This window comes from Staurois parvus, unplaced genomic scaffold (assembly GCF_062004578.1).
Source record: "Staurois parvus isolate SC_StPar_1 unplaced genomic scaffold, SC_StPar_1.0 ptg000302l, whole genome shotgun sequence".
Classification (NCBI taxonomy): Eukaryota; Metazoa; Chordata; class Amphibia; order Anura; family Ranidae; genus Staurois; species Staurois parvus.
Genome location: NW_028318098.1, coordinates 1,349,674 through 1,375,765, shown reverse-complemented (window position 1 = coordinate 1,375,765; position 26,092 = coordinate 1,349,674). Strand labels below are relative to the sequence as shown.

Sequence of the window (26,092 nt, the reverse complement as noted above, 5' to 3'; positions counted from 1 at the left end):
GAATTTTTTTGTAAATGTTATGCACTGCCTGGCCTCTGAACCTTGGTCAGCTAGCTTAGAAGGACCATTAATGGGGGCTTTGTTATGTGACAATCTCTTCACAATAAATAGGTGGGTTCCCAGCAGAAAGAATGGAGAGCTGAAAATCCATGTGTGGGGGGGGGGGGGGGATTTTGCTATACTGTGCTATCCTGTCCTGTATTGTTGTGAATGACTACAGTAGGGTGGGCTACCTATTTCTTGTGTACCCCCCAGATTCATAGTTCAGCAGCAAATGTAGTTTCTGTTTAGCTGCTGCCTCCACTTGTACTCTTTTAATTTATTAGGGTTTTTTTCTACTTCTTATATTTTACAGTTTTATTTTATTTCATGTTTATCCATTTTTAAACATTTTCTAGTAGGATACAAAATGGGATTGGAGGCGTGGCTTGGCACTTGAAGAGAATGGCTACATGTTAGAGGCGCTCCGACTATACAGCAGAAAATCCACAGCCAAAACTAAGACTATCCACCATGGGCAAAGTACGCATATATGTCCAACCTTTTAAAACCCCACACTCAGAGCTTGGGCCAAATTTGCCCTAAATTTTCCAGACCCAACCTGACTCCCCAGCCAAGGCTCTCTGGTGGATGCTACTTCCAACATGCCTCATGGCTCTCTGGTTCTGGACTATAACAGGGTAGGAGATGCCTCCTTACTCTCCCTAATGCAGCAAATAATGAAAATGTCTGACCTGCAAACGATAGCCTCAGACATTAAATCTGTTCTTTCATCTGTTATATCGAGGATTTGGATAACAGAGGGCGAAGGAAGAATGTGCAGGGCATACCTGAAACACTGAAACATGACCAGATACTCCACTATCACGTGAGAAAAGGAGAGAAGCACCTCTAAGTGCAATAAGTCTTTTTATTCAAGTCTAAATGTAGAAACACTCACATGTGTGAAGTAATCATGTCAGGAATGGAGATATTTTATTATGTATTTGAGTCATACATACCCATCATACTTTTCTTATAAAAGTAAAAAACAAATAAATAAATAAATACAAACATGAAACTCATGCACAAACAAAAGTCCAGAAACTCCCGAAAAGGAAAAACTGCTGTCTGCTGATCTCAGGTGGTGGCATCTGTCCCTATTTTCCTCCTTTTTCACCCCCCTAGATTTTGTCAAGAAATATTCCATTTTATGAAAGGTCGCGACGCTGAAGGTCTATGTTTCTTGGACTTCCTTCTGGTAAGTTTGTAATGTTGTTAAGTTCTCTTTCTATGGTGAGTTTAGGCCATAAAGGCCGAGTATTACGGGAGATTGGAAATTGCATGTGTCTTTTCTTTGGCCAAATAGGCCTACTGCATGGGAATATCCTGTGCTATATATGTTCTTGGATATGGGCATGTTTTTGGCCATAAAGGCCTATGTACAGTGGGGCAAAAAAGTATTGAGTCAGCCACCAATTGTGCAAGTTCTCCCACTTACAAAGATGAGAGAGGCCCGTAATTGGCATCATAGGTAGACCTCAACTATAAGAGACAAAATGAGAAAACAAATCCAGACAATTACATTGGCTGATTTGGAAATAATTTATTTGCAAATTATGGTGGAAAATAAGTATTTGGTCACCTACAAACAAGCAAGATTTCTGACTCTCACAGACCTGTACCTTCTTCTTTAAGAGGCTCCTCTGTCCTGCACTCATTACTTGTATCAATGGCACCTTTTTGAACTTGTTGTCAGTATAAAAGACACCTGTCCACAACCTCAAACAGTCACACTCCAAACTCCACTATGGTGAAGATCAAAGAGCTGTTGAAGGACACCAGAAACAAAATTGTAGACCTGCACCAGGCTGGGAAGACTGAATCTGCAATAGGCAAGCAGCTTGGTGTGAACAAATCAACTGTGGGAGCAATAATTAGAAAGTGGAAGACATACAAGACCACTGATAATATCCCTCAATCTGGGGCTCCACGCAAGATCTCACCCCGTGGGGTCAAAATGATCACAAGAACGGTGAGCAAAACGCCAAAAGAATCAATTTTTTTGTTTTTAAAGTTCGTACACTTCAGTTGCTGTAACTAAGCCATTTCATGAAATAATTGGCAAAAAGCTAGATTCATTTGTTGTTTGTTGATAAGAACTAATATTTTGACTCAAACCAAAAAAAAAAAGAGTTTTAAGTTCTTAATCAGATGATACACGCAATTAAAACCATGGGACAGGGCGCATGCGCGGCCGGCTCACGGATGGACGCTAAGCTGTGAGCGCTCCGTCCACCCGCCAGCATCTGAGCGGCACACACCGGCCCAGGGAGGTACTAATACCTCAGTGACACTAACGGAGGGTGCCCGCACCCCTCCGACCATGCCCCGCAGGAGAAAAACCCCGGAGCAGCCGGGGAAACTAACTTTATTCTTCCCGGCGCTCAATCCGGGAATCCAAGATGGCGCCGGCTGCAGCGTCCAGGGAGAAGGCAGGAGACACGAGGGGGACTACATGGCCCAGCAAGTAGACGCCAGGCTGAGACATCCACTCTATCCAGGGGACCCTGGTGAGTTGTCACCACCACTATCCCCCACGACCAGTAGCCCAGCCAAATCTCGGCCACGACTTGACCATGACCTTGATCCCGCATTTCAGGCCCAAAATCTCCCGCCTCAGTCAATTTCCACGATCCTGCCTGACATAGATTCCTTCCCAGCGTCAGACCAACCGCTGACGGAAATATCCATGAAAAATATGCTGACACTATTGCGGCAAACCTTACATAACGACATCACAGTGTCGCTAAACCAAATTACTACTGCGGTACAAGCACAAGAACGCAGAATACGGCACATAGAACTTATTATGGGGGATGTAATATCTGCACATAATGATTTGATTGATGCCCATGCGGACCATGCATCTGACATCGAACAAATTAATTTAAAACTAGCTGACCTGGAAGATCGCTCGCGTCGCAACAACATCAAATTCAGAGGGATCCCTGAATCAATCACAGGCGAGGCGCTATTGCCCTATATACAGCAGTATATTCAACTTCTTATCCCCTCACTTCCTAATCTGGAGATGGCGATAGATCGAGCCCACCGGCTACCAAAACCCTCATTTTTGTCAGCATCTATTCCAAGAGATGTACTGGCCCGTATTCATTTCTACCATATTAAAGAAAAAATTATGACGGCTGCTAGGAATCCACCCCCGCTGCCACCATCACACGCAAATCTCCGACTGTACGCAGACCTATCCAAAGCCACACTCCTCAACAGGAAAAAAATGATTTCCATCACCAAAGCTTTGCGAAATCATGGCATAGCGTACCAGTGGGGTTTCCCCACAAAGCTAACAGTAAGACATCAAGGAAGGATATATACAATTAGATCCCTGGAGGCTGGCCTGGACCTACTCAAAGTATGGAACATCTTACCCGCGGATGCACAAGACACGACATCCGCCTCCATTTTACCTATGGAGGCAACATAACCATCATAATGTCACGCTCTACGCTTTGACAAGCCTATACTTCTCCCTAGAGGCCACTCTTCTGCATACCACTATCTGGCGATCGGCCATACCTGATGACTCGTGTTCTAAGTTCCTACAGTTGGCATGACCCCTTCGGAGGTCAAAGCCGGTTCAAAACCCCCAATTACCAAGTGGCAGTTGCAGCTACTTGGTTCACTTGCATTGTTTGCAAGTCTGTTTTTATCTTTTTTTGTGCTCCTTCCCCCCCTCTACCCCAGCACCGCCAGCTACTTGTTTACATTCTAGGATATGACAATCCTACACATCCAGGGAAAACGTCCTCCAAATCCTCCATTGAGCCCAACCTACAATACGATAATCTCACTTCTCTCCTCCTCCAGAAGATACCCACTAAACCTCGATCTCCCCAAATAACAACGCTACTATGCAAACACCTGGGGAAAACATATACAAATGATTAATATCACATCCCTAAATGTACGAGGCCTAAACTCCCCATTCAAGAGATCAATGCTCGCCAAAGAAACCCGGAAGTCCCAGGCTGATGTAATCTTTATACAGGAATCACATTTTGCTACAGACAAGACCCCTAAACTATACCTCCACCATTTCAACCAAATATTTATGGCGACAAATGTCAAGAAAAAGAATGGAGTTATCACTGCCATAAATGACTCTATTCCACTCCACATTATTTCGGAAAAAGCTGATCCGCAAGGACGCTACCATATCCTGATATGTCAAATAAACGACATAACCTACACCTTAGTGAACATCTATGGTCCAAATAGCAAACAGTTGAGCTTCTACCACAAACTGTACAAGATCGTTGAACGATGTAAACAAGGTAGACTTATTATCGGTGGAGACTTTAATATCCTGAATAACCCTTCCTTAGACTCCTCCTCCAGCCAAAGATCCTCCAAATTAAGCCTCAATCGCTTTTTGCATGACCACGATCTATATGATATCTGGAGATGCCAACACGGCACGGAAAGAGACTATACATACTTCTCCCCTTCCCACCTCTCGTACTCAAGAATAGACTTTTTTATTACTGACAAGTGGACATTACAACATGTAACGGCATCCAAAATCGGTACTATATCCTGGTCTGACCACGCCCCTATCAACATATCCTTGGACAGCAAACGACGCTCGGCAATCCCGCTTATATGGAGATTGAACTCTACACTCCTGAAGAATCCGGAGAACCAGAAACACCTGCTTGAAGCCCATAATCTTTTCTTTGAAACCAATTCTACACCTGATATCTCTATTACTACGCTCTGGCTGACATACAAGGCCTACATGAGAGGTATCCTCATACAGCTTAACTCACGCATTAACAGGCAGCGCACACAACAAATTGACCAACTACTCAGTTCAATCCAATTACATGAAGAGATCAACAAAAAAAACCCAAACCCTTCCACATCTGCAGCTCTAAACACAGATAGAAACAAATTACGCACCATATTACTTCACGATTATGACACCAATCTTCAAAAAATGAGGGCCAAATTTTATGCACTCGGGAACAAAACAAACGCATTATTATCTAGAATTGTTAAACAAAAACGACTTAAAACTAAAATCCTTACAATCCAACACCCCGCCACGCGTTCCCCTTTAATAAATCCACAAGATATAGCCAACGCATTTGCATCTTATTACCAATCATTATATAACATTAAAGATGACCCACATACAACCCAACCAACGATTGTATCTATTGAAAACTTTCTATCCAATACTAACTTACCCCAAATTACCCAATCTCAACTTGAAACCATTTCTGTGCCAATTTCTACCATGGAAATTGAAAAAGTCATAAAAAGTCTCCCCCTACACAAATCGCCAGGAAATGACGGCTTTACAAACGAATTTTATAAAACATTTACGCCCAGTCTAACGCAACATTTAGCTACCCTATATAACCTTGTTGCCTCTCGCGGGGAATTTCCTCCTGATATGCTCCAATCAATAATCACTACAATCCCAAAACCGGGCAAAGACCCCCAACTGGTCCAGAACTATAGACCGATTTCACTTCTCAATACAGATATAAAAATATATGCCAAAATAATAGCCCAGAGACTCCTTCCTCACTTACCTACATTGATTCACCCGGATCAAGTGGGGTTTATACCGGGAAGACAAGCCCCTGACGCTACCAGACGTATTATATCCCTTCTCCACCATCTCGAAACTAATAGGAAACCATCCCTCCTACTATCGTTAGACGCAGAAAAAGCGTTTGATAGAATACATTGGCGATTTATGACACTAACACTCCAAAAATTTGGAATAACAGACTGGATGTTATCGGCAATTCTATCACTCTATTCAAACCCCTCAGCTAAAGTTCTAACTAATGGCACGCTTTCACAATCCTTTTCTATCTCCAACGGGACCAGACAGGGTTGCCCACTATCCCCTATTATTTTCGTATTACTCATTGAACCGCTTGCTTCCACCCTCAGAAATGACCTAAATTTCACAGGCATCAATTTTCTCCAGAAAGAACATAAAATTAGTCTCTTTGCAGACGATATTATCCTAATGGTCACAAACCCATCCAAGTCGCTCCAGGCCATCCGTACACAGATTCATAGATACGCGGCAGTCTCCTATTATAAACTTAATGAACCCAAATCGTCTATATTAAACCTCTACACACCCACAGGAACACAAAAAGTTCTTTCCCAACGTTTCCCGTTCACCTGGGAAACGCACAGCATTCCCTACCTGGGGATTAAACTCTCTACCTCAACTAACCAACTATACAACAATAACTTCATGCCTCTACTTGAAACTATACCACAAGAGCTCAAATACCTCCGTACGACTACATTATCGACACTTGGCAGAATAGCCACTCTAAAAATGTGCATTCTACCCAAAATTCTTTACATATTTCGGACACTTCCTATCCCAGTCCCTTCTTCCTTTTTCTCTAAACTACAAGCAATATTAAACAAATTTATGTGGAATTCAAAAAAACCCAGATATACTACGAACCTACTCATACGCCCACCTTCGAGGGGAGGAGCTGGACTCCCTCACTTGAAATCGTACTATCAAGCTGTTCTGTTGGACCAGATTTTCTTTTGGTGGCATCCTTCCGCTGAGAAGATCTGGTCCATCATGGAAGCATCCATATTCCTACCACACAAAATAACTGACATACTACTCATACCACAGACGGCACAAACTAAACCTCTACACAAACACCCTTGCATACAAGCCTCTTTATGTGCCTGGCTCGAACTTTTAAATCATAACCAGTTAAACCAAAATACTGTGCGCACTTCGGTCCCACTGTCCTCCCTACACCGCATCATCCCACAACTGAATCTAACAAGGTGGAAAGCTGCTGGCTTACTATATATTCATGATATCTACACTAATCACAAGCTTGACTCATTTCCCACTATCCAAAAGAACTTCCATCTCCCAGATAGGGAGCAATTTACATACATGCGGATAGCACATGTACTACAAAAAAACCCCATGCCATCTGAGGTAAAAGTCCCGATATCTACACACCAATTCTTCCAGACGGCCACTTACCCAAAAAAAGGAATTTCAAACTTTTACACAACCATAATCGGAACTCTATTTCCCACAAATACCACCTCAATAGCCAACTGGGGAACACACCTTCTTCCGCTAGCCCCACATATCTGGGAAAAAACATTCACTATTACTTTCAAAGCCTCAAAGTGTAGTTCTCATTGGGAAACGTATCTAAAAATTCTCCATCAAGGGTACCTAACCCCTATCAAACTATCCCTTTATTACCCCCAGCTCTCACAAGCATGTTGGAGACATTGTGGAGAGACAGGCTCACTACTTCATTTACTATGGACGTGTAAGTCCCTTAAATCATACTGGAACAAGGTGTTCCAGATAATCTCCTCAATTGCGGAAACACAAATATCCCCGAATCCAGCACTAGCCCTTCTTCACATCGGGATTGATAAATATCCTACAAATTCGCGCGTTATCATTATACACATTTTAGCAGCTGCTAAAATAAATATTACAAAACTATGGCGATCCACTACAACTCCTCTTTTGTCACGCCTCTTTTCTGATCTCAATCTCCAATGTGAGATGGAACGAAGAACAGCCCTGTACAACTCCTCCTATCACAAATTTAAGACTCAATGGTCTCGATGGTTAAAAAATCCTAATTGCTCAATACACTGTTGATGATTACTAAACAAAGTTTATATATCTTACACATCCACTGACTAGGTGCTTCCCTTCCTTTCCCCCCCCCCTCCCACCCACCTTGTTCTATTTTACTACACATCTACTACTATCAACCCATTATGGTTCACATTATATTGAGTATACCTCTCATGTACATTATACGAATTCTCCTAGACCCTCGGCCAAATGGTGGGGGTCCTCTATTCCTTTCACTCATATCCTTTCCCTTCGTTAAACAATGCTCACCCCAAATGTGAATCTTCTCATGATGATAATTGTTCTTTTTCTCATGTATGTTAAACATTTCTTTTTGTTTCTCTGTTTTTTTTTTTGTTTTTTTTTTCTTTCCTTTTTCTTCAATAAAAATAAAAAATATTTGAATATAAAACCATGGGACAAATACGTCTCTTGGTCCTCAAAGGGTTTTAAGCCAGTACATGTCCGGGCCCGTCTGAAGTTTGCTAGAGAGCATTTGGATGATCCAAAAGAGGATTGGGAGAATGTCATATGGTCAGATGAAACCAAAATAGAACTGTTTGGTAGAAACACAACTCGTCGTGTTTGGAGGAGAGAGAATGCTGAGTTGCATCCAAAGAACACCATACCTACTGTGAAGCATGGGGGTGGCAACATCATGCTTTGGGGCTGTTTCTCCGCAAAGGGACCAGGATGACTGATCCATGTAAAGGACAGAATGAATGGGGCCATGTATCGTGAGATTTTGAGTGCAAACCTCCTTCCATCACGAAGGGCATTGAAGATGAAACGTGGCTGGGTCTTCCAACATGACAATGATCCCAAACATACCACCCGGCAATGAAGGAGTGGCTTCGTAAGAAGAATTTCAAGGTCCTGGAGTGGTCTAGCCAGTCTCCAGATCTCAACTCCATACAAAGCCTTTGGGGGGAGTTGAAAGTCCGTGTTGCCCAGTGACAGCCCCAAAACATCACTGCTCTAGAGGAGATCTGCATGGAGGAATGGGCCAACATACCAGCAACAGTGTGTGCCAACCATGTGAAGACTTACAGGAAACGTTTGACCTCTGTCATTGCCAACAAAGGATATATAACAAGGTATTGAGATGAACTTTTGATATTGACCAAATACTTATTTTTCACCATAATTTGCAAATAAATTCTTTCCAAATCAGCCAATGTGATTGTCTGGATTTTTTTTCTCAATTTGTCTCTCATAGTTGAGGTCTACCTATGATGTCAATTACGGGCCTCTCTCATCTTTTTAAGTGGGAGAACTTGCACAACTGGTGGCTGACTAAATACTTTTTTTCCCCACTGTACATAGGCCTTTATGGCCAAAAACATGCCCATATCCAAGAACATATATAGCACAGGATATTCCCATGCAGTAGGCCTATTTGGCCAAAGAAAGGACACATGCAATTTCCAATCTCCCGCAATACTCAGCCTTTATGGCCTAAACTCACCATAGAAAGAGAACTTAACAACATTACAAACTTACCAGAAGGAAGTCCAAGAAACAAAGACCTTCAGCGTCGCGACCTTTCATAAAATGGAATATTTCTTGACAAAATCTAGGGGGGTGAAAAAGGAGGAAAATAGGGACAGATGCCACCACCTGAGATCAGCAGACAGCAGCTACAGGCCTAATGTTCCTCCATGTCTCCATCCAGGCCTTCCGCCGCCACCTGCCTTTCTCAAGGCCCCGAACTTTCCCAACCTCACCAAGGATGTCACGCACCACCACCTGAACGGGAAGGACTTTTTTCCGAATAGAGACCTGACACCGTGCGTTCCATGTGTAATGTGACCACTATACTAACTAAGAACAGGGTGTCCAAATCAAAATCCCGGCGGCTTTCAAATGCTTCATACACCCACGCTGCATAAGATATGCAATGGAGGAAAGAGACACCCAGAGCCCCACCCACCTCTCTGTACACTTCTACGTTAAAGGGGCACTGAAGCAGGAAGTGGTCCATAGTTTCCACTTCACCCTGACACTCCGACCCTGGACAACCACGGTCATCCAGAGAACGGCACTTCAAGTTGCCCCTCACGTAAAGTCTGCCATGAAAGGCGAGCCAGGCCAGGTCCCTAAACTTCAAGGGAATCCGTTCCAGATTTAACAAACGTAAACCCTCCCTCATGATATGGCCTGGGAAATCCTTCAAGGCCATCGGCGCATGGAAAGTGGTCGCCACAATCCTCTCACCTAGGAGTCTCCTATGGAGGGATCTGACTTCCTCCGCTGTCACATGCCACCGCCGGAGTAACTATAGGCACAGGGCCACATAAGCCGGGAGCTTACCGTGCTTGACCCGCAGGCTTCTCACTGGCCCGCTACTCTCCCAACTGCTCAGAAAGGGCCTAAACCAGATCTGGAACAGTCCTACCCATGCAGGCGGTCTCTCTGCTAACATACTACCAAGATTATGTTTCAGGAACATCAGAGAGTAGAATACTATCGGGTTGACCATACCTAGGCCACCCTCCTGCCTAGATGAGTAAGTTACGTCCCTCCTAACAAGGTTCAGCCTGTTCCCCCATAACATCTGGAAGAAGCAGCTGTAGACCCTCGTATAGAGTGACTCTGGCAAGAGGCAGATGAAGCTGACATACAAAAATACAGGAAGCAGGAAAGTCTTGATCAGGTCAACCCTTTCCCTCAAGGAGAGCCGCCACCCCTTCCAGCATCTCACCTTGACCTCAGCATCAAACAGTTTGGCTTCCCAATTTAACTTGCCATAATCAGCAGGGCCAAAATTGATGCCTAAGATTTTCACACTCTGTTGAGGCACTGGGAAGGTGTCCGGAAGTGAGAAGCTCTCACCCTCCCTACCCATCCAAAGAACTTCACATTTGTCTCGATTGACCTTGGAGCCAGATGCCTCAGCATACTGGTCCATCACCGAGACCACCTCCTGCGCCTCCTCAGTCCCGGAGATGAAGACAGAAACATTGTCAGCGTAGGCAACGACCCTCAGGGGTGGATCACCAGCAGCACCCTCCGGCACCCCACCCAACGCTTCACCATCTAGCCTCCTGACGAAGGGGTCGATAGCGAAGGCGTAGAGCAGAGGACTCAGCGGGCACCCCTGGCGCACCCCGATCCAACCCCAAAGGGCTGTCCAACCCAACCATTCACCAACATGAAGCTCTCAGCCTCCCTGTATAACGTCTTCAACCAGCCAATGAACCTCCCCTCCAAACCGTACCGGTCCAGGAGACGCCAGAAATATTCATGATTGACCCGATCAAAGGCCTTTGCCTGTTCCACTGCTAGCAAAAAATTTCCCCATCCTTCAGCCTTACACTGTTCCAGAGCCTCCTGGACAGCTAACACCACTGTGAAGGTGCTCCTGCCCTGGACCGAGCAATGCTGCTGACAAGAAAGCAAAACGCCTGCTACTGACGACAAGCGCCAGAGCAAGATCTTGGCCAGAATCTTTCTATCGACATTGAGCAGGCTAATGGGGCACCAGTTCTCAATAGCTGAAGGATCCTTACCCTTTGACAGAAGGATAACTGCAGACAGCCTCATGGAGAGAGGGAGGGATCCCTCATCCAAACATCAATTGTAACCTCCGCAAGGCGAGGCACCAAGCTGGACTTAAAGGTCTTAAAAAATTCAGCTGTTAAACCATCTGGCCCAGGAGTCCTCTTAATGGCCAGACTGTCAATAGCTTTGGCCACCTCTTCTGCAGTAATTTCCCCAGTCAAACTTGCAGACGAGACGGTACCCTCCAGACCCGGTGTAGACTCCAAAAAGCTCAACATCCTTGTCCGGTTGTGGCGCTTCTCACTCAGCAAGTCCACATAAAAGGACCTAGAGACTTCCAGAATCCCTGACCTGGATCTCATCAGGGACCCCGTACCATCCCTCAGGGCAGAGACCGTCTTAACGGCTGCACCGTTTGCAGTTCTGGAAAGGGTCGAATGAGTGGTACTTCCCATAATCCCTCTCCAGAACCAAAGAGGTCCGCCTATCATACTGGTACTCTCTGAGGAGAAGCTTAACCTCTGAGATTGCCCCAGAATCTTCAACGCTAGAAACAAGGCGGTCGAGCTTCCTCCGCAACCTTTGGTAGGCGTTATATTTGTTAAACTGCTTTTGATTACCTATGGCCTTGAAAAACCTGCCGATCCGCACTTTAGTAAGCTCCCACCACTCCAACTTACTGTTGCAGAAATCCAGACTGAAAGGCCTGAAAGAACTCCTTGAAGGATTGTCGCACCTCCTCGTCTTCCAACAGGGTTGAATTCAGCCTCCATATGCCTTTCCCTCTCAGTGGCGTGTCTAAAATATTTAAAGTCTCAGTAAGCATAAGGTGATCGGAAAACACCACCACCCGACACTCAGGTACCGAAAAGGCAGAGTCCTCCTTAAAAAAAAAACTATCTATCCTACTCTGACTATTACCTCTCCTAAACGTGTAACCAGTGCTGTCTGGGCTGCTCTTAACCAAGGCATCCACCAGACCTGCTTCCCTGACTATAGCATTCAGAAAAACACTATCATATCCCAGCCTGTCATTGGAGCCTCTCCTGTCCTTGGGCCTAGGTTACGATGTTAAAATCACCTCCAAAGACTACCAGCCGGGACGTAAAAAGGAAAGGTTTAATCCTTGTGAAGAGACATTTCCTGTCCCACTTGGACTGCGGCCCATAAACATTAATCAGACGCAGTTCCTGCCACCCCACAAGGACATCCAGGATCAGACATCTTCCAATCTCCATCTCAATAACCCGCCGGCACGTTACCATGCAGATAAAAAGAACCACAACCCCGCTGTAAGGCTCAGCCGCCAGAGACCAGTAAGAGGGCCCACGCCTCCACTCCCGTTTGGCCAGGTGTTTATCCGCCAAGCTGGGCAACCTGGTCTCCTGCAAAAAGAAAATATCAGCATCCATACCACTGATCAAAAATAAGGCTGTTTCTCGTGCACGTACAGATTTCAGGCTGGCAACATTAATGGTTGCCACCTTCAACGGAGCGGGAACTGCCATTAAGGAGATTGAGAAAGACGTTTCTTGACCTTCCTTCTGGACTTTCAAGCAGGATCCCTCACCCTCTTCAGGGACCCACCTCCCTCCTTATCCTCCATCGGGGACGTGGGGTCACTAGAAGCCCCTCCTTCCTCCCTCGACATAGCCCCAAACCGATTATCCTGGGCCAAGTCTTCCACCTCCAAGGAGGAGACTGACCCCGCCTCAGAAAGGACAGGCTGATTCCGCTTCCCCACAAGGGACCAACCCTCCTCCACCTGAACCCCATCCCGAACAGGACCATGAGCCTCCCCAGAGACCCCCCCACTCCGCCTGCGAGGGAGAAGGACCGGGGGAACAGGCACAACAGACATAGATCCTAACTCAACCACCCCCGCCCCTTTGGCGGCCTCAATCAATTTCCTCCCTCTCCTGGGAAGGGGGACAGGTGCTACAGAAGGGACTGCAGGGGATTCTACTGGATCAGGCTCAGCAGGGGTAACTGAAACGGGCTGGGCCTCAGACGCCTCCCCTCCTAACCCGGAAGACACTGCAGAAGCCACACCAGCCCTCTCCACCCCCAACTCAGCCTCCTTAGCATCCATCCAGTCCAGCTCTGCTGCCAACTCATCTACAGGCAAGTTGCGTAGAGCCTCAGGACATTGACTATAGGAGTGTCTCAAAACACCGCAGAGATTGCAACAAATCTGGTTGCAGTTCCTCGCCAAGTGACCGATTTCCTGGCATAGGGAACACCTAATAACAGGACAGGTGGCGGCAAAATGCCCCTTGCCACCACATCTGTGGCACACCCGAGGCTGACCCGGATAAAAAATGATCAGCCGGTCTTTCCCCAAGAAGGCCGAGGAGGGGATGTGTTGCAGGACGTGACCGACCACCATCAAACAGACATGTGCCGTCCATCCTCCCGTCCAGATTTTCCTATCATCCAAAATTTTCTGAAGGGGTCCCAACACATCTTCATATCTCCCCATCCAGACAACTATATCCGAGACCGGAACAGACTCGTTCCGGAAGAGAATTGGCACCTTTTTAATCACGTTCTGACGTGAAATAAGCTTTGGGGTGAGACCCGCCCACCTGGGGCTTTTGACGTAGGTGGCCTCGAATTTTGCCAGAAAAGGTCGAGCTGATCTGCCCTCACAAAGGACAGGTCATACTCGCCTGTGCCCACTGGGGCAATGAAAGCAAAAATGTCAACCGCCCGGAATCCCATTTCTAGGACCTGGTCTATAACCTCTTTGCGGCTCAGAGGGGGACCCTCCCTGGTCCATTTTAATTGTACTACATTCCTGCGAACCGCAGATGTTGGCAGGTTCCCCGCTCTTGCTTTGAGTGGCCTAGCTGACTCCTGACCCCCTCTTAATGCCGCCGAATAACTCAAAGCGGGCCTGGTCATACAGGTACCCACTGCAGAGGGACCTGAAACAAGAGGGACCACAGCCGGAGCAGCTGAGACTGTAGAGCCAGCCCCAGACGAAACGGGCTCAGCAGAGGCCAAAGGCTGAGGGATTGGACCAGCAGAGGTGAGACTCCGCACCACAGACCCTGGGGAGATCTGAGCAATAGCAAGGGGACCAGGGGAACTAGGCACTGCACCAGGAGCAACCACCACCCCCAAGGGACTGGGACTAGGCGGGACCTGGACCGGAGCACTGACAGGGGCAGTAACACCAACCCCTGAACTTACAGAGGGAACCCCCACCACAGACCCTCCAGCACATGCATCCCCAGCCACCGCTACATTACCAGACACATTACCACCCAATGCGTCAGAGTCCTGCACCACGTCCTTAACCACTGGTTCTCCAGCTCTTGCCAGCAGGCCACTCTCCAGAGCATTAGGCATACGCTTGAGCTTCACATACACCGCTCGCTCTGTTAGAACCGGCTTCGGCGGCTTCTGTGACTTCCGGGATGCCACTTCCTCCACTTCGCCATCAGATTCCTCCAAAGCAAAGCGGAAGGCATCCGCCTGTAGTACCTGCCCCACTTCCGCCTTGAAGCAAAGCTCTTTCGCTGCCTCCGCTTCCTCCATCCGTGTCCCCCAATCAGCCGACTGCTGCTGCCCAAGGGGGAGGGAACCAGACTCTCACTCACCGCGGCCACTGCGTCTTCCTTACTGGGATCAGTGCCATGCTGGGAAGATGAAGCGGGCTCAGCTGGCCCCTGCACCTGCTCACCTTTCACCATGAGAAACTCTGACAATTCCTCGGAGGAGGAGGCCTCCTCCACCGGGCCCCTCACAGCTTCAATACTGCGGCTTCTTGCTGCCTTGAATCTGGCGTCATTCTGGTACTTTTCCAGAGAATTCCACTCTTGGGCTTCAGCGCCGCCACATATTTTTCCTGCAGGGAAACACGCTGCTTCAATGCTTCCAGGCCTGTCTTCATTGCCTCACGTTTGGAGCTCCATACACGGTCATACTGTGACCGGAGCTTCTTCAGCTCCAAAATGAGCTTACCGAGCTTGGCCTCTTCCTTCTCCACCGCCTTGGCCCGGGTAGCCACACGGACCCAATACTGTGAGTAGTTCTCACCCTTCCTAGGGGCCGCTCCCAGGTCCTCCACTGGTGGAAAGCTGGGACCGGTACTAATCCCCTCAGGGGACCCTCCTCCTGCAGGGCCAGGCCCAGAATCCGCCATCCTTCCTGGGCTGGCTGGGACACTCAAGCCCCTGGCTTTTCAGGCCTTTATGGAGCTCAGCTGAACTCTCCAGCATACAACCACACCCGTCAGGATTCACCACTGGTGGTGGGACTCACCTGCCGTGTGGGCTGCAGTACCAGGGCTGGCCAGTGGGTGCTCTCAGCAACCAGAAGCTCACTCCTGCAGTCGGCCATCACCTGAGGCTGATTGCAGGAGGTGTATTGGTGTTGTTTCCCATGAGCCCCTGTATCGTGTTCCCTGTGAATCTGTTCCTGAGAGAAGTTACCTTGTTGCCGACCCTGCCTGATCCTGATTCCTGTTGACCGTCTCCTGCTCTGACTCCCGGCTCGTCCCTGACTATTCTTTTGCCTACTCCTATGCTGTTTGACCTCCTGTTGCTGTACCTTGGCTCGTGACCCGTTACTCTTTGCCTGCTGCTCTGTACTGATCTACCTCCACCGTTACCGACCCGGCTTGTCTGACTACGCTACACTCCATACTGTCATACATCCATCCCGCACGGATCCAGTTACTACTGTCCGAACCTGCCAGCCCCTTCACATCAGGCTTTCCCCCGGTACATACCCTCGGCGGACCCCTCTACCACAGTTGGGTCCACTCAGGGGCCGCGACCTGCTCTCAGTCCTGCGCCAAGTCCATCCCCATCATAAGGGGCTCTGGTGAAAAGGCAGACTGGAGCTTAGACTCCGCGCCCTGGGGAATCCTGTTCTGTGGGTCACTAGAGATCCTGCCGGGTGGTGCCTGACAGTACCTTACGGCCTGCCTGACCATTCCAATTCTCCAGCCCTGACTACGCCTGTGTTCCTGAAGCCTGCTACTTCCCTGTGTCAGTCCACACATCTCTGGTCATACCCAGATCCCTGACAAATCATAAGCTTCTCGCTGTTCGTGATCCAGCCTGATGACCCAATCCAGCCTGATGACCCGATCCAGCCTGATGACCCGATCCAGCCAGATGACTCGGTGCCCGCTATCGAGTTTGGTGACTCGGTGCCTGCTGTTCTGCCAGATGACTCGGTGCCCGCTGTTCTGCCAGATGACTTGGTGCTCGCTGTCGAGCTTGGTGACTCGGTACCCGCTGTTGTGCCAGATGACTCGGTGCCCACTGTTCTGCCAGATGACTCGGTGCCCGCTGTTCTGCCAAATTACTTGGTGCCCGCTGTCGAGCTTGGTGACTCAGTGCCCGCTGTCGTGACAGATGACTCTGTGTCCGTTGTCCTGTCAGATGACTTGGTGCCTGCTGTTCTGCCAGATGACTCGGTGCTCGCTGTCGTGCCAAGTGACTCGGTGCCCGCTGTTGTGCCAGATGACTCGGTGCTCGCTGTCGTGCCAAGTGACTCGGTGCCCGCTGTTGTGCCAGATGACTCGGTGCCGCTGTCGAGCTTGGTGATTCGGTGCCCGCTGTCGTGCCAGATGACTCAGTGCCCGCTGTCATGCCAGATGAATCGGTGCCCACTGTCCTGCCAGGTGACTCGGTGCCCGCTGTCATGCCAGGTGACTCGGTTCCCACTGTTCTGCCAGATGACTCGGTGCCAGCTGTCGAGCTTGGTGACTTGATGCCCGCTGTCGTGCCAGATGACTCGGTGCTCGCTGTTCTGCCAGATGACTCGGTGCCCGCTGTTCTGCCAGGTGACTCAGTGCCCGTTGTTGTGCCAGATGAGTCGGTGCCCGCTGTCGCGCCAGACAACTCGGTGCCCGCTGTTGTGCCAGACGACTCGGTGCCCGCTGTCGTGCCAGATGTGCCTCTGTCTGCTGCCCAGCCTGACGTGCCTCTGTCCGCTACCCAGCCTAACGTGTCTCTGTCCGCTGCCCAGCCTGACGTGCCGCTGTCCGCTGCCCAGCCTGACGTGCCGCTGTCCGCTGCCCAGGCTGACGTGCCTCTGTCCGCTGCCCAGGCTGACGTGCCTCTGTCCGCTGCCCAGCCTGACGTGCCTCTGTCCGCTGCCCAGCCTGACGTGCCTCTGTCCGCTGCCCAGCCTAACGTGCCTCTGTCTGCTGCCCAGCCTGACGTGCCTCTGTCCGCTGCCCAGCCTGACATGCCTCTGTCCGCTGCCCAGCCTGACGTGCCTCTGTCCGCTACCCAGCCTGACGTGCCAGCCCCTGATGTCCAGCTAAACTGGCCAATAACTGGTTCCCAGCCTGCTCCTGGAGATCCTGTGTACAGTAACCTGCCTTCCTGGGTTCTCCTACACAAAGAGAAGTCTATCAGCAGGAAACCTGAGGCCACTCCTTGAGGGGGGGGGGGTACTGTCAGGAATGGAGATTTTTATTGTATTGTTAGCATACAAAGCCAGCAACAGCAATTTCATACAAAATTACAAAAGTATAAATAAATAAATAATTAAAAACATAAGCACCAAAAACCAAAAAGTCCCAAAGTCCCTGGGAAGAGAAAACATACATAACCCGCTGTCAGGGCTCCCAGGTATGACCAGAGGTGTGTGACTGAAGCAGGGAAACGCAGACTTCAGATATGTGATAAACAATATAATTTATTAACACTAACAATACAAACATAAACGCAGTGCAATACTAAACATAATACAGTGCAAACAAACCCAACCAACCACCCACAGATAACAGTACATACAAGCAAGCGTCATCAGGCAGGCAGGGTCAATATCAATAGGGCAGGTAGGTACAGGGGGAGCAAGCGGAGATTGGTCGGGGTCACAGGCCAGGTTCAGCAGGTAGCAAGCAGCGTAGTACAGAGGGTCAGGCAGAGGGATGGTCAGGGTCACAAGCCAGGGATCAGAACAGGTAGCAAGCAGCGTGGTACAGAGGGTCAGGCAGAGGGATGGTCAGGAGCGAGCCGGGATCAGAGCAGGAGAAGTCAGCAGCGGTTCAGATCAGGCAGGGTCAGCAAAGGAACAGAAACAGGATGCAGGACAGATACAGGGCCCAGGACAAACACAACACCAAGGCAGAGTCTGTGGGTTTGGCCATCCCTTAAATACCCCAGCATAATCAGTTCCAGGTGTTAGCTGGCTGCAAAGTTGAGTCTCTGATTGCTGGGAGCACCCGCTGGCCAGCCCTGGTACTGCAGATCAAAAGGCAGGTGAGTCCCACCATTGCTGGCCAGTCCATTCCTGACACCCGCCTTTATGGCTCATAATGTAATGAAAAGTCCAATACCTGAAAGGGAAACTCATGTCCAGTGCATATGCAAACATACACAGGCCTTTATGGCAAAGGGAACAGCAGCTGCCATTCCAGACACTCAACAAAAAAATAGGGCAATACCCACATAGAACCTATCCTGGCCCCCTCATGAGCAGAACATTTGTACAATTTCCATATAAACTACTACTTGTGGCCTTTAAGGCCTAAACAAAGCCTACACAAAACATGCAAATACCTACTCACTTAAACATAATACAAAACCCTCTGAAGAAGACTAAGAAACGGAGCGGAGTGTCCGCAGCCTTTCAAAAAGGGAAATTCACCTCACAAAATCTAGGGGGTGGTGAAGGAGAAGGAAATTAGAGACAGACCCCACCACCCCAGATCAGCAGGCAGTGGCCACAGGCCTGATGTTCCTCCACGCCTCCATCCAGGACTTCCGCCGCCACCTGCCTTTCTCAAGGCCCCGAATCTTCCCCACCTCACCAAGGATGCCACTCACCACCACCTGGACAGGGAGGACTTTCTGCCGGATAGAGACCTGACACTGTGCATGCCATGTGTAATAACGGAGTACTACACTAACTAGAAACAAGGTGTCCAAATCAAAATCCCGGAGACTATCAAATGCCCCATACACCCACTCTGCATAAGACATGCAACAGAGGAAAGGGACACCCAGAGCCTCACCCACCTGTTTATACACTTCTGTGTTAAAGGGGCACTGAAGCAGGACGTGGTCCATGCTTTCCACCTCGCCCTGACACTCTGACCTCGGACAACCACGGTTATCCAGAGGACGGTACTTCAAGTTACCCCTCACGTAAAGCCTGCCATGGAAGGCGAGCCAGGCCAGGTCCCTAAACTTCAAGGGAATCCATTCCAGATTTAATAAACGTAAGCCCTCCCTCAAAGTATGGCCTGGGCAATCCTTCAAGGCCAACGGAGCATGGAAAGCAGACACCACAATCCGCTCACCCAGGAGCCTCCTGAGGAGGGATCTGACCTCTCCCGCCGTCACATGCCACTGCCGGAGTAACTTCAGGCACGGGTCACGTAAGCCGGGAGCTCACCAAGCTTCACCCGCAGGCTTCTCACTGGCCCGCCACTCTCCCAACTGTTCAGAAAGGGCCTAAACCAGACCCAAAAAAGTCTTATCCATGCAGGTGGTCTCTCTGCCAGCATATTACCAAAGTTATGTTTCAAAAACATCAGAGAAAAGAAAACCACTGGGTTGACCATACCTAGGCCACCCTCCCGCCTGAATGAGTAAGTTACATCGTGCTTAACAAGGTTCAGCCTGTTCCCCCATAACATCTTGAAGTAACAGCTGTAAATCTTCGTATAGAGCGATTCTAGCAAGAGGCAGACAAAGCTGACATACAGAAACACTGGGATCAGAAGGTCTTAATCAGGTAAACCCTTTCCCTCAAGGAGAGCTGTCACCCCTTCCAGTATCTCACTTTGACCTCGGCATCAGACAGTTTGGTCTCCCAATTTGACTTGCCATAATCAGCAGGGCCAAAATTGATACCTAAGATTTTCACACTCTGTTGAGGCACCAAGAAGGTGTCCAGAAGTGAGAAGCTCTCACCCTCCCTACCCATCCAGAGAACTTCACATTTGTCCTGGTTGACCTTGAAACCTGATGCCTTGGCATATTGATTCATAACTGAGACCACCTCCTGCGCCTCCTCTGGTCCAGAAATGAAGACAGAAATGTCATCAGCATAAGCTACGACCCTCAGAGGCGGATCCCCAGAAGCGCCAACCGGCACCCCGCTCACCCCACCATCTAACCTCCTAACGAAAGGATCAATGGCAAAGGCATAGAGCAAGGGGCTCAGCAGGCACCCCTGGCGCACCCCAGATCCAACCCCAAAAGGCCGCCCAACCCACCCATTCACCAACATGAAGCTCTCGGCCTCTCTGTATAACGTCCTCAGCCAGCCAATGAAACCCCCTTCCAAACCGTACCGGTCCAGGAGATTCCAAAGGTACTCATGATCGACCCTATCAAAAGCCTTTGCCTGGCCCACTGCCAGCAAGTACTTTCCCCATCCTTCAGCCTTACACTGTTCCAGAGCCTCCCGGACAGCTAACACCGCTGTGAAGGTACCCCTGCCCTGAACCGAGCAATGATGCTGACAAGAAAGCAACCCACCTGCCACTGACGACAAGCGCCAGAACAAGATCTTCGTCAGAACCTTTCTATCGACATTGAGAAGGCTGATGGGGCACCAATTCTCAATAGCCGAAGGATCCTTACCCTTTGACAAAAGGATCACCGCAGACTGTCTCATGGAGGGAGGGAGAGATCCCTCACTCAGACAGCAGTTGTAAACCTCCGCAAGATGAGGCACCAAGCTGGACTTAAAGGCTTTAAAGAACTCTGCTGTCAAGCCATCTGGCCCAGGAGTCTTCTTAACAGCCAGACTGTCAATGGCTTTGCCCACCTCTTCCGCGGTAATCTCCTCTGTCAAACTTGCAGGCGTGGCGTTACCTTCCAGGCCCGGTGTAGAATCCAAAAAACTCGACATCCTTGTCCGGTCGAGGTGCTTCACACTCAGTAAATCCGCATAAAAGGACCTAAAGACTTCCAGGATCGGGCCGGGCGAGTGGTACTTCCCGTAATCCCTCTCCAGAACCAAAGAGGCACGCCGGTCATACTGGTATTCCCTAAGGAGAAGCTTGACCTCTGAGATTGCCCCAGAATCTCCTCTGCTAGAAACAATGCGGTCGAGTTTCCTCCGCAACCGTTGGTAGGCAGTATACTTATTAAACTGGTTTTTCTTACCTACGGCCTTGAAAAACCTGCTGATCCGCACCTTAGTAAGCTCCCACCACTCAGACTTACTGTTGCAGAAATACAGCACGGTCTCCTGTGCCTGGAAGAACTCCTCAAAGGATCGTCTCACCTCCTCACCTTCCAGCAGAGTCAAATTCAATCTCCAGATGCCCTTCCCTCTCAGCGGCATGCCTGAAGGATTCAAAGCCACAGTAAGCATAAGGTGGTCAGAGAACTCCACCGCCCGACACTCAGGTGCCAAGAAAGCAGAGTCCTCCTTCAAAAAAAACCTGTCTATCCTACTCTGACTATTACCTCTCCTAAAAGTGAAACCGGTGCCGTCCGGGACGCGCTTAATCCAGGCATCTACCAGACCTGCTTCCCTGACAATAGCATTAAGAAAAACGCCTGTCATTGGAGCCCCTCCTGTCCTTGGGCCTAGTGTTAAAATCACCTCCAAAGACAACCAGCCGGGATGTAAAAAGGAAAGGCCTGATCTTTGTGAAGAGGCATTTCCTGTCCCACTTGGACTGTGGTCCATAAATATTAATAAGGCGCAGTTCCTGCCCCCCTCACAAGGACATCTAAGACCAAACAGCGTCCAATCTCCACCTCAATTACCCGCCGGCACGTTACCATGCCGGAAAAAAGGACCCCAACCTCGCTGTAAGGCTCAGCCGCAAGAGACCAGTAGGAGGGCCCACGCCTCCACTCCCGCTTAGCCAGATGGATATCTGCCAGGCCGGCCAACCTGGTCTCTTGCAAAAAGAAAATATAAGCATCCATACCACTGATAAAAAATAAAGCTGTTTCTCTAGCACTTACAGATCTTAGGCTGGCAACATTAATGGTTGCCACTTTTAACGGGGTGGGAACTGCCATTAAGGTAATTGGCGTTTCTTAACCTTCTTCTTCCTGGACTTAGCAGGGTCTCCTTGCCTTTTTAGGGACCCTCCTGCCTCATCATCCTCCATCGGGGAGGCTGGGTCACTAGAGATCCCATCCTCCTCCCCCGACAGAGCCCCAAACTTGTTACCAGGGTCAGATCTTCCACCTCCAGAGAGGACACCGACCCAGCAGAAGAGAGGACAGTTTTAGTTTTACCTACCACCGTCCACCCATCCCCCGCCAAAGCCTCATCCTGCCCACCCTGAGCAGGACCTTGGGCAACCTGGGGACACTCCTTAGGGGCCTTACCCCGCCTGAGGGGAAGGAGAACCGGGGGAGCCAGCGCAGAAGGCCCTAACTTGGCCTGACCTGACCTAGGCCCCACCTCCCCTGCCGCCCTGGCAGCCAACTTTCTCCCTTTCCCCGGAAGGGGAGCAGACACAGCAGGGGAATTTACAGGAGAAGGGACTACAGGGGACCAGACCAGGACAGACTCACCAGGGGCAACTACCACCGAAGGGGCCTCAGAGACTTCCCCTCCCCCTTCCGGCTCCGCCACCGGAGCTGAAACAGCCCTCCTCGCTGCCTCCAACTCAGCCTCCTCAGCGTCAATCCGATCCAACTCCGCCTCAAGAGCACCTTCTGGCAGGTTACGGAGAGCCTCAGGACACTGGTTGTACGAGTGGCCAAGGGTGCCACACAGGTTACACCTTATCTCATTACAGTCCCTGGCCAAGTGCCCAATCTCTTGGCACAGGGAGCAGCGCACTACCGGGCATGTGGTCACAAAATTCCCCTTGCTACTGCAGAGGTGGCACACCCTTGGCTGGCCTGCATAAAAAACAACTAGCCTATCCCTTCCAAGAAAGGCAGAGGAAGGGATGTGCTGCAACACGTTCCCTTCAACTCGCAGCCGCACCGTGGCTGTCCACCTGCCCGTCCAGATCTTTCTCTCATCAAGGATCTTGTGCAGGGGCCCCATAACGTCCCCATACCTCCCCAACCTCACCACGATGTCCGACGCCGGCACTGACTCGTTGCGAGCCAGGATGGTAACTTTTTTTATAACATTCTGCCTGGAAACGAGTTTTGTGGCAAGACCAGCCCACTTCGGGCTCTGAGCATACCCCCCCTCATACTTTTGCCAGAATAAGTCTAGCAATTCCGGCCGCATGAATGAAACATTGTACTCCCCCGTTCTGACAGGGGCTATGAAAGCATAGATATCTACCGCACTAAAGCCCATCTCCAACACCCTGTCTATTACCTCCCTACTGCTGGGGGGCCCTCTCTGGTCCATTTGAGCTGGACCACGTTCCTACGTGCTGCCGAGGTGGGCAGGTTCCCCGCTTGAGCCTGGAATGGCCTAGCTCGCTCCTGGCCACCTCTCACCACAGCCGAATAACTCGCCGGAATACCTGCCACCGGGGCCCCAGAAACAGAAGGCTCAGGGATGGGGGGAGCCACAACAGGGAGTACAGGGCCCACCTGGGCAGACTCAGACATACCAGAATCCAAAGGACACGGAAGCTGGGAGCCCACCCTGACAGGGGGGACACTCTTGGTAACTTGACCTGGGGAGACTATAACCCCAACCGGGGAACCCAGAGGGACTGACACCACACCCGGAGCACCACTGCCTTTCCAGGACATGGGACACGGTGGGGCCAGGACTAAAGGGGCTGGGGAAACAGCAGCACCCGCCCCCAGACCCTCAGGGGGACCCTGCACCTCAGACAAGCCCACCGATACTTTACCGGATGTACCAGAGTCCTCAGGCACATTACCCAGTTGAGCAGAGTCCTTAACCACGTCCACAGGTAGCGGTTCCCCCGCCTTGATCAGCAGCCCACTCTCCACTGAGCTGGGGATGCGATGGAGCTTCACATAGGCTGCCCGCTCTTTGGTAAACACCTTCGCCGGCTTCCGTGGCATGACGTCATCTCCATCATCCCCTGACTCTTCCGACGAGAACCGGAAGTAACGTGCCTGTAGACCCACCTCCACTTCCTCAGAGAAACTGAGAGCTCCAGCCGGTTCTGCTGACTCCGCCTCCTCCACAAAGGTTCCCCAATCGGCAGAGCGCTGCCCGAGTGGGAGGGACGCCGAAATCCCCATGTCCTCGGCGTCCTCCATATCAATAGCCGCCATCCTTGGAGAAGGTGCAGCGGGCTCTGCCTGCCCCTGCCTCACCTAATTCTGGCTTTAAGGCCTGCCGTTTCGAGCTCCAGACCCGCTGGTAGGTCTGGCGGAGCTTCTTGAGCTCCAAGATCAATTTCCCAAGCTTCACCTCCTCCTTTTCGATGGTCCTGACTCGGGCTGCCACCCGGTCCCTGTAAGCTCTGTAGTCCTCCCCCTTCTTTGGGGCCATTCCCAGGTCCTCGATAGGTGGAAATTCAAGGCCGGTACTAGGCACCTCCAGGGGCCTCCCACTGCTGGACTCAGGCCCAGGATCTGCCATCCTCCCTGGGCCTGAGCAGGGCACTTTAGCCCCAGGCTTCTCGGGCCTACCTGGGGCTTAGCAGAGCACAGTCCAACACAGCCTCTCCACATGGTGTCAGGAATGGATTCACCGCTGGTGGTGGGACTCACCTGCCGTGTGGGCTGCAGTACCAGGGCTGGCCAGCGGGTGCTCTCAGCAACCAGAAGCTCACTCCTGCAGTCGGCCATCACCTGAGGCTGATTGCAGGAGGTGTATTTAAGGAATGGCCAGACCTGCAGTCAGTGCCTTGGTGTTGTTTCCCATGAGCCCCTGTATCGTGTTCCTTGTGCATCTGTTCCTGAGAGAAGTTACCTTGTTGCCGACCCTGCCTGATCCTGATTCCTGTTAACCATCTCCTGCTCTGACTCCCGGCTCGTCCCTGACTATTCTTTTGCCTACTTATGCTGTTACACAGTTAATATTTATGTTAATGTACATGAGAATTCATATAGTTTATTTTTTGTACCATTTCCTATGGACATTCCTATAGTTAGTAATGCTGCCATCCAGTGGCCTTATTTGGTAATGCATTTGTTTTATATTACCTCCCTGAGATCTATGACACAATTCCTTTGTATATGAAGCTCCTCCCTTCTTCTTCAGTTCAGCACTTCCTGTGTCATGGAGGCAGCTAACAGACCACATGTAACAGGGACACATGTATTCTGCATAGTACGCTACAGAAAGTATCATCTTTTGACCGCATAATACTGGAAACCATTCACTCTGCTGTATCCTGTTGTCACATGTACAGAATAAAGCAACTTCTGGATGAACACAGTATTGGTGAGTTCAGCTATCTGATAAGGATTGCCCACAGTGATTATATCTGCTTATACAGGCTAGGCAGAGAGGTCTCACAAGGGATAAATCGCTATCACAACAATCTGAGTCAGAATAGTCAAAAGATGCATAGAATCCCTCCAGCCTGCTGTGTATATGTGTGTGCCTAATCTGCAATCAAGCTCAGTGCCATCCGCCATCTTGCAATGCACATGGTCGCACAAGCTTAGTGCACTTCATGTGAATGTTGAAAACTGTTTCTCTGCATTGAACTGTGTTACCCCACCTGTCTAAGCTGCTGTTCGTCTTCTTAAAGAGACAGTACCAATTTTTGCAGAACAGTAAAAAATGTCTAGACAAGGCTCTGAACACTCCTTTATGACCGAACCAACGCAGATACATCATTCCTCTGAACCAGCAGACGTACAGGGAGCAGATTCTGCAGACATTCCCGAACAGGGCGTAAAACCCAAACGCACAATAAAACCGACACAGAAACTCAGGGAAAACTATGAAGCCACTAGAGATGAGTTCTCCAATAATCTGTCAGACCTCTGGGACAGAACTTGACAATGCATGTCAGTTTTGTCACACTTTAATAATCAACCAGCTGAATTAAGAGACTCTATAAATCGCCTATCTGCTGCGTATGAACGC

The 26,092-nt window shown here is 49.7% G+C and overlaps 1 pseudogene; it reads left to right on the top strand.

Moving 5' to 3' along the window:
• Positions 1 to 26,092, top strand: part of LOC149457844 (uncharacterized) — a 472,748-nt pseudogene that overhangs the window by 120,326 nt on the left and 326,330 nt on the right.